The sequence below is a fragment of the Mustelus asterias genome, unplaced genomic scaffold (assembly GCF_964213995.1).
Source record: "Mustelus asterias unplaced genomic scaffold, sMusAst1.hap1.1 HAP1_SCAFFOLD_1854, whole genome shotgun sequence".
Taxonomy (NCBI): domain Eukaryota; kingdom Metazoa; phylum Chordata; class Chondrichthyes; order Carcharhiniformes; family Triakidae; genus Mustelus; species Mustelus asterias.
This window is the reverse complement of record NW_027591799.1, coordinates 39,964-47,500: the sequence shown is the minus strand read 5'-3', so window position 1 is coordinate 47,500 and position 7,537 is coordinate 39,964. Positions and strand designations below refer to the sequence as shown.

Genomic DNA, 7,537 nt, shown 5'->3' with positions numbered 1-7,537 from the left:
CACATCTTTGGACACTAAGGGGACAATTTAGCCTGGCCAATCCACCCAACCTGCACATCTTTGGACACTAAGGGGACAATTTAGCATGGCCAATCCACCCAACCTGCACATCTTTCAGACTGTGGGAGGAAACCGGAGCACCCGGAGGAAACCCACGCAGACACGGGGAGAACGTGCAGACTCCGCACAGACAGTGACCCGAGCCGGGGATCGAACCGGGGTCCCTGGAGCTGTGAGGCAGCAGTGATAACCCACTGCGTCACCGTGCCGCCCCAGTTTGTTGATCTACAAAGTGTTTATCTCCTGTTCACTGCCTGCTGTTCCACCTACTTGAGTTGAATCGAGGCAGCAGGTTCGAAAAAGGCACCTGAAGGCGAGCAGGGACGTGGCGAAGCTTCCGAGGACATCTTTGGTCAGAGTTTCAAGCATTCACATCTCCCCGATATATTCCATAGACCAGAATGTAACCATCCGATCAACTCCAATACGCGATTACAGGAGTTAGGCTCCCCCGCACTTAAAATTATAAAACAGCGTTTGGAAATTTAAAAACTCTGAATTAAGGGAAAGAACTCACAAAGAATATCGATTTTCCCACAGTGCGGCGCTCCCTCAGCACTGACCCTCCCCAGTGCGGCGCTCCCTCAGCACCGACCCTCCCACAGTGCGGCGCTCCCTCAGCGCTGACCCTCCCACAGTGCGGCGCTCCCTCAGCACTGACCCTCCCACAGTGCGGCGCTCCCTCAGCACCGACCCTCCCACAGTGCGACGCTCCCTCAGCACTGACCCTCCCACAGTGCGGCGCTCCCTCAGCACTGACCCTCCCACAGTGCGGCGCTCCCTCAGCACTGACCCTCCCACAGTGCGGCGCTCCCTCAGCACTGACCCTCCCACAGTGCGGCGCTCTCTCAGCACTGACCCTCCCACAGTGCGGCGCTCTCTCAGCACTGACCCTCCCACAGTGCGGCACTCTCTCAGCACTGACCCTCCCACAGTGCGGCGCTCTCTCAGCACTGACCCTCCCACAGTGCGGCGCTCCCTCAGCACTGACCCTCCCACAGTGCGGCGTTCCCTCAGCACTGACCCTCCCACAGTGCGGCGCTCCCTCAGCACTGACCCTCCCACAGTGTGGGCGCTCCCTCAGCACTGACCCTCCCTCGAGATTCTCAGGGGAGAAAAGACGCCAGGTTCGTGGTGTTTTTTGAAAAGCTTTATTTTGGAGACATGCGTTCCTTGAATCAGTTATTTAAGTACAAAATAATAGTCAGCAACAGTGAGGGCTCGGGAAACCTGCGGGAGGGATTCAGGACATTGTGAAGGCGTGACATTCAGTAGAAAATAAAAGTCTCCGCTTGGCGTAAGCGCAGGTAGCAGAACTGGTCAAGTGAAGCCTGCGGCCTACTGCTGCTCCCCACCCCCCCCTCAACCCCGTGCCCCCTGCGTGTGCGTCTGCAGGACCGTCGCGTCTGTCGGCTTCACTTGCATCCTTTTCCACCCCCCCCCTCCTCACACCGGACTCAGCCTCCCTTCCTTCCTGCCTCAGGCTTGTCCACCTTGACGAGGTAGGCCTCAAATGCAGCCTGCGGCCTACTTAAATTCCTGCCCACAATCCTTCGAAGAGCAGGCAGAGCGTGGGCCCCATCTTGACGTAGGCAGGCCTCAAATCAAGCCTACAAAAATTTCTACCCACAGTCTCTTGAAGGGCAGGCACCACGTGGGCCGTGTCTGTGCGTGGGAAGGCCTCAGATCAAGCCTGCGGCCTACCCAAATACCTATCCACAGTACGTTGAAGAGGAGGTGATGCACGGGCCCTATCTTGGGGTAGGCAGGCCTCAAATCGAGCCTACCCTGAATTCCGACCCACAATTCCTTGAAGAGCAGGCAGAGCACGGGCCGTAACTTGGCGTGGGAAGGCCTCAAATGAAGCCTGTGGCCAACTTGAACTCCTGCAAACAATCCCTTGAAGAGCAGGTGATGCACGGGCCGTATCTAAGCATGGGAAGGCCTCAAATGAAGCCTGTGGCCTATATTCCTGCCAATAATCCCTTGAAGAGAAGGCGCCACACAGGCCCTATCTTGGCCTGGGCAGGCCTCAAACCAAGCCTGCGGCCTGCTTGAATTCCTGCCCACCATCTCTTGAAGAGCAGGCCAAGCATGGGCCGTATCTAAGCATGGGAAGGTCTCAAATGAAGCCTGTGGCCTATATTCCTGCCAACAATCTCTTGAAGAGGAGGCGATGCACGGGCCCTATCTTGGCATCAACAGGCCTCAAGTGAAGCCTGTGACCTACTTTATCGACTGCCCACCAACACTTGAAGAGCAGGCGCCACACTGGCCCTATCTTGACGTGGGTAGGTCTCAAATCAAGCCTGTGGCCTATATTCCTGCCAACAATCCCTTGAAAAGCAGGCGCCACACGGGCTGGATCTTGGCATCAACAGGCCTCAGATCAAGCCTGCAGCCGACTTGAATTCCTACCCACAATACTTTGAAGAGGAGGCGACGCAGGGCCGTATCTAAGCATGAGCAGGCCTCAAATTCCTGCTTTGAATTCCTGCCCTCCAGCCTGCCGCGATTGTGACTGGAAACTAGGCCTCGGGAGGAGCCTGAGGGCCCTTCCCCCGCTCTGAGGGAAGTGGGGGGGGGGTGTCGAAGGGGGGAGAGCGAGAGTGGAGTTGAGGGGGGGGGGGTAGGGAGAGAGGGCCAATGGGAGGAGGGTGGGAAAGGTGGAGGGGGGAGGGCGATTGGAAGGATGTCCAAAAATGGTCACCAACAAAGAACACATCAGAACATTAAATAAATTATTATTTTAAAAAAAAACTCAGGCTAAAAGATTGCTTGTATCTGGAGGTGAGGGGGTGGTTCGGTCAGGGATAAAGGCCAAAAGAAAGGCCTGAGGCCTACTGAGCAAGCTTGTCAGAAAATAAAAATGGCCCCCGCCACCAAATTCCCCTCCTGCCCTTTTCCCTCAATCCCTCCTCGCCTCCCCCGCCTCAGACCCCGCCAACAAGATGGAGGCCAGTTCCTTGGAGGGAGAGCGAGGTTAAAAAGAAAAGCGGCTTGCGTCAGGGCGAGAGGCAGAGAGGGAGGAGGGTGTCCGAGTGGTCCCGGGTTCGTCCACGATCCGCCTGGTCGCTATACTCGCCGGCTCCCCCCTCCTCCGTCGTGGGATGGAGATGGGGAGGAGGTGAGGGGGGAAGAGGGGGTTCCGCCTTCCCGTTCAGTCAAATGGCCATCGGTCGGGGTGGGGCCTCTTAGTTTGGGTCTCATCGATGTTCCGTCAGACACCTGGAGTGGACACAAAGTAGAGAGAGAGACACAGAGAGAGAGAGGTGACAATGTACTCAGAGACAGACCCAATCCAACCCCCGTCCTTAGGCCCCGCTAGCTGTCCTGGTGCACCAGTCGGTGAAGGTGAGCGTGCGGGTACAGCAGGCGGTACAGAAGGCAAATGGTATGTTGGCCGATTCATTGCAGGAGGTTTCGATACAGGAGCGGGGATGTGTTGTTGTAATTATACAGGGCCTTGGTGAGGACACACCCAGAGTATTGTGTGGGCAGTTTAGGTCTCCTTTTCTGAGGAAGGATGTTCTTGCTCTCGAGGGAGCAGAGCGAAGGTTTACCAGGCTGATTCCAAGTTATAAGGAGAGGCTGGATAGACTGAGACTTTTTTCTCTGGGGCGTAGGAGGCTGAGGGATGATCTTATAGAGGTCTATAAAATAATGAGGGGCACAGATCAGCGAGATAGTCAATACCTGAAGAACAGTGAAGAAAGTTATCTCCGATTGCAACGGGATCTTGATCAATTGGGCCAGTGGGCTGACGAATGGCAGATGGAGTTTAATTGAGACAAATGCGAGGTGATGCATTTTGGTAGATTGATCCAGGGCAGGACTTACTCAGTTAATGGTAGGGTGTTGGGGTGAGTTACAGAACAAAGAGATCTAGAGTTACATGTTCATAGCTCCTTGAAAGTGGAGTCACAGGTGGACAGAGTGGTGAAGAAGGCATTCGGCATGCCTGGTTTCATCGGTCAGAACATTGAATACAGGAGTTGGAATGTCTTGTTGAAGTTGTACAAGACATTGGTAAGGCCACACTTGGAATACTGTGTACAGTTCTGGTCACCCTATTATAGAAAGGATATTATTAAACTAGAAAAAGTGCAGAAAAGATTTACTAGGATGCTACCGGGACTTGATGGATTGAGTTATAAGGAGAGGTTGGATAGACTGGGACTTTTTTCTCTGGAGCGTAGGAGGCTGAGGGGTGATCTTATAGAGATCTATAAAATAATGAGGGGCATAGATCAGCTAGATAGTCAACATCTTTTCCCAAAGGTAGGGGGTCTAAAACTAGAGGGCAGAGGTTTAAGGGGAGAGATACAAAAGTGTCCAGAGGGGCAATTTTTTCACACAGAGGGCGGTGAGTGTCTGGAACGAGCTGCCAGAGGTAGTAGTAGAGGCGGGTACAATTTTGTCTTTTAAAAAGCATTTGGACAGTTACATGGGCACGATGGGTATAGAGGGATATGGGCCAAATGCGGGCAATTGGGACGAGCTTCGGGGTTGAATAAAAAGGGCGGCATGGACAAGTTGGGCCGAAGGGCCTGTTTCCAGGCTGTAAACCTCTATGACTGATGTACGAGGAGAGATTGACGAGGTTAGGATTGTTTCCCGCTGGAGTTCGGACGAATGAGGGGGGAAGCTCACAGAGACGTATAAAATTCTAACAGGACTGGACAGGGTAGATACAGGGAGGGATGTTCCCGATGGTGGGGGGAGTCCAGAACCAGGGGCTCACAGTCTGAGGATTCGGGGTAGACCATTTAGGACGGAGGTGAGGAGACATTTCTTCACCCAGAGAGCGGTGAGTCTGTAGAATTCATCCCCACAGGAAGGAGCTGATGCTGAAACATTGAATGTATTGAAGAGGCGGCTGGAGAGAGCACTTGGGGCGAACGGGGTCACAGGTGACGGGGGGAAAGCAGGATTGGGCGATTGAGTTGGATGATCAGCCATGATGGAGATGAATGGGGGAGCAGACTCGAAGGGCCGAATGGCCTCCTCCTGCTCCGATCCTCGATGTTTCTATGTTTTACATCCGGACTGTCTTTCACTCAACACGTTCCTGGGACCAGGACGTGTCTGGCAAGGCACCCAGGCATTAACCCCCGCATCCCGCGTTGCCTCCGACAGCAGGTGGTGGTCTGGAAGGGAGGAGGTTAAAGAGATAGGGAGGGTGATGATGGGGAATCTGACAACAGAGAACTCGGATGTGAAGGTGGGTGGCACGGTGGGTTCGCACTGCTGCCTCACAGCGCCAAGGACCCGGGTTCGATTCCCGGTTCGGGTCACTGTCTGTGTGGTGTTTGCACATTCTCCCCGTGTCTGCATGGGTATCCTCCGGGTGCTCCAGTGACCTCCCACAACCCAAAGATGTGCAGGTTGGGTGGATTGGCCATGCAAAATTGTCCCTTAGTGTCCAAAGATGTGCAGGTTGGGTGAATTGGCCGTGCTAAATTGTCCCTTAGTGTCCAAAGATGTGCAGGTTGGGTGGATTGGCCATGCGAAATTGTCCCTTAGTGTCCAAAGATGTGCAGGTTGGGTGGATTGGCCATGCGAAATTGTCCCTTAGTGTCCAAAGATGTGCAGGTTGGGTGGATTGGCCATGCTAAATTGTCCCTTAGTGTCCAAAGATGTGCAGGTTGGGTGGATTGGCCATGCTAAATTGCCCCTTAGTGTCCAAAGATGTGGAGGTTGGGTGGATTGGCCATGCTAAATTGTCCCCTTAGTGTCGAAAGATGTGCAGGTTGGGTGGATTGGTCATGCTAAATTGTCCCTTAGTGTCCAAAGATGTGTCGGTTGGGTGGATTGGCCATGCTAAATTGTCCCTTAGTGTCCAAAGATGTGTAGGTTGGGTGGATTGGCCATGCTAAATTGTCCCTGAGTGTCCAAAGATGTGCAGGTTGGGTGGATTGGCCATGCTAAATTGTCCCTTAGTGTCCAAAGATCTGTAGGTTGGGTGGATTGGCCATGCTAAATTGTCCCTTAGTGTCCAAAGATGTGCAGGTTGGGTGGATTGGCCATGCTAAATTGTCCCTGAGTGTCCAAAGATGTGCAGGTTGGGTGGATTGGCCATGCTAAATTGTCCCTGAGTGTCCAAAGATGTGCAGGTTGGGTGGATTGGCCATGCTAAATTGTCCCTTAGTGTCCAAAGATGTGCAGGTTGGGTGGATTGGCCATGCTAAATTGTCCCTTAGTGTCCAAAGATGTGCAGGTTGGGTGGATTGGCCATGCTAAATTGTCCCTGAGTGTCCAAAGATGTGCAGGTTGGGTGGATTGGCCATGCTAAATTGCCCCTTAGTGTCCAAAGATGTGCAGGTTGGGTGGATTGGCCATGCTAAATTGTCCCTTAATGTCCAAAGATGTGCAGGTTGGGTGGATTGGCCATGCTAAATTGTCCCTTAATGTCCAAAGATGTGCAGGTTGGGTGGATTGGCCATGCTAAATTGTCCCTTGGTGTCCAAAGATATGCAGGTTAGGGGGATTGGCCATGCTAAATTGTCCCCTAAGTGTCCAAAGATGTGCAGGTTGGGTGGATTGGCCATGCTAAATTGTCCCTTAGTGTCCCAAAGATGTGCAGGTTGGGTGGATTGGTCATGCTAAATTGTCCCTTAGTGTCCCAAAGATGTGCAGGTTGGGTGGATTGGTCATGCTAAATTGTCCCTTAGTGCCCAAAGATGTGCAGGTTGGGTGGATTGGCCATGCTAAATTGTCCCTTAGTGTCCAAAGATGTGCGGGTTGGGTGGATTGGCCATGCTAAATTGTCCCTGAGTGTCCAAAGGTGTGCGGGTGAAAGAGAGCGGCAGGGTAAATGGGTGCGCTTATGGGGATAGGGTGCAGGCCTGGGTAAGATGTTTATCGGATGGTCGGTGCAGACTCGATGGGCTGAGTGGCCTCCGTCTCCACTCAAGGGATTCTGGGTGGCTGGAGAGATGGCAGCGTGGGTGACTGAGTAGGGGGAGGGGATTGGGGGGAGAGATGTTCCAATAACAAAACATGACAGTCGAGATTTCGAGAAGCTGAAGTATAGGGAGGGAATCCCCATCAAACACTGCCAGGACAGGTACAGCACGGGGTTAGATACAGAGTAAAGCTCCCTCTACACTGTCCCCATCAAACACTCCCAGGACAGGTACAGCACGGGGTTAGATACAGAGTAAAGCTCCCTCTACACTGTCCCCCATCAAACACTCCCAGGACAGGTACAGCATGGGGTTAGATACAGAGTAAAGCTCCCTCTACACTGTCCCCATCAAACACTCGCAGGACAGGTACAGCACGGGGTTAGATACAGAGTAAAGCTCCCTCTACACTGTCCCCATCAAACACTCCCAGGACAGGTACAGCACGGGGTTAGATACAGAGTAAAGCTCCCTCTACACTGTCCCCATCAAACACTCCCAGGACAGGTACAGCACGGGGTTAGATACAGAGTAAAGCTCCCTCTACACTGTCCCCCATCAAACACTCC

General features: G+C 53.3%; 1 long non-coding RNA gene across 1 annotated transcript in view; it reads right to left on the bottom strand.

Moving 5' to 3' along the window:
• Positions 1 to 1,201: 1,201 nt before the first annotated feature.
• Positions 1,202 to 7,537, bottom strand: part of LOC144488778 (uncharacterized) — a 45,776-nt gene continuing 39,440 nt past the window's right edge. Inside the window, exon 3 of the long non-coding RNA XR_013496653.1 lies at positions 1,202 to 3,288. This is a non-coding gene — a long non-coding RNA (uncharacterized LOC144488778). The remainder of the gene's footprint in view (positions 3,289 to 7,537) is intronic.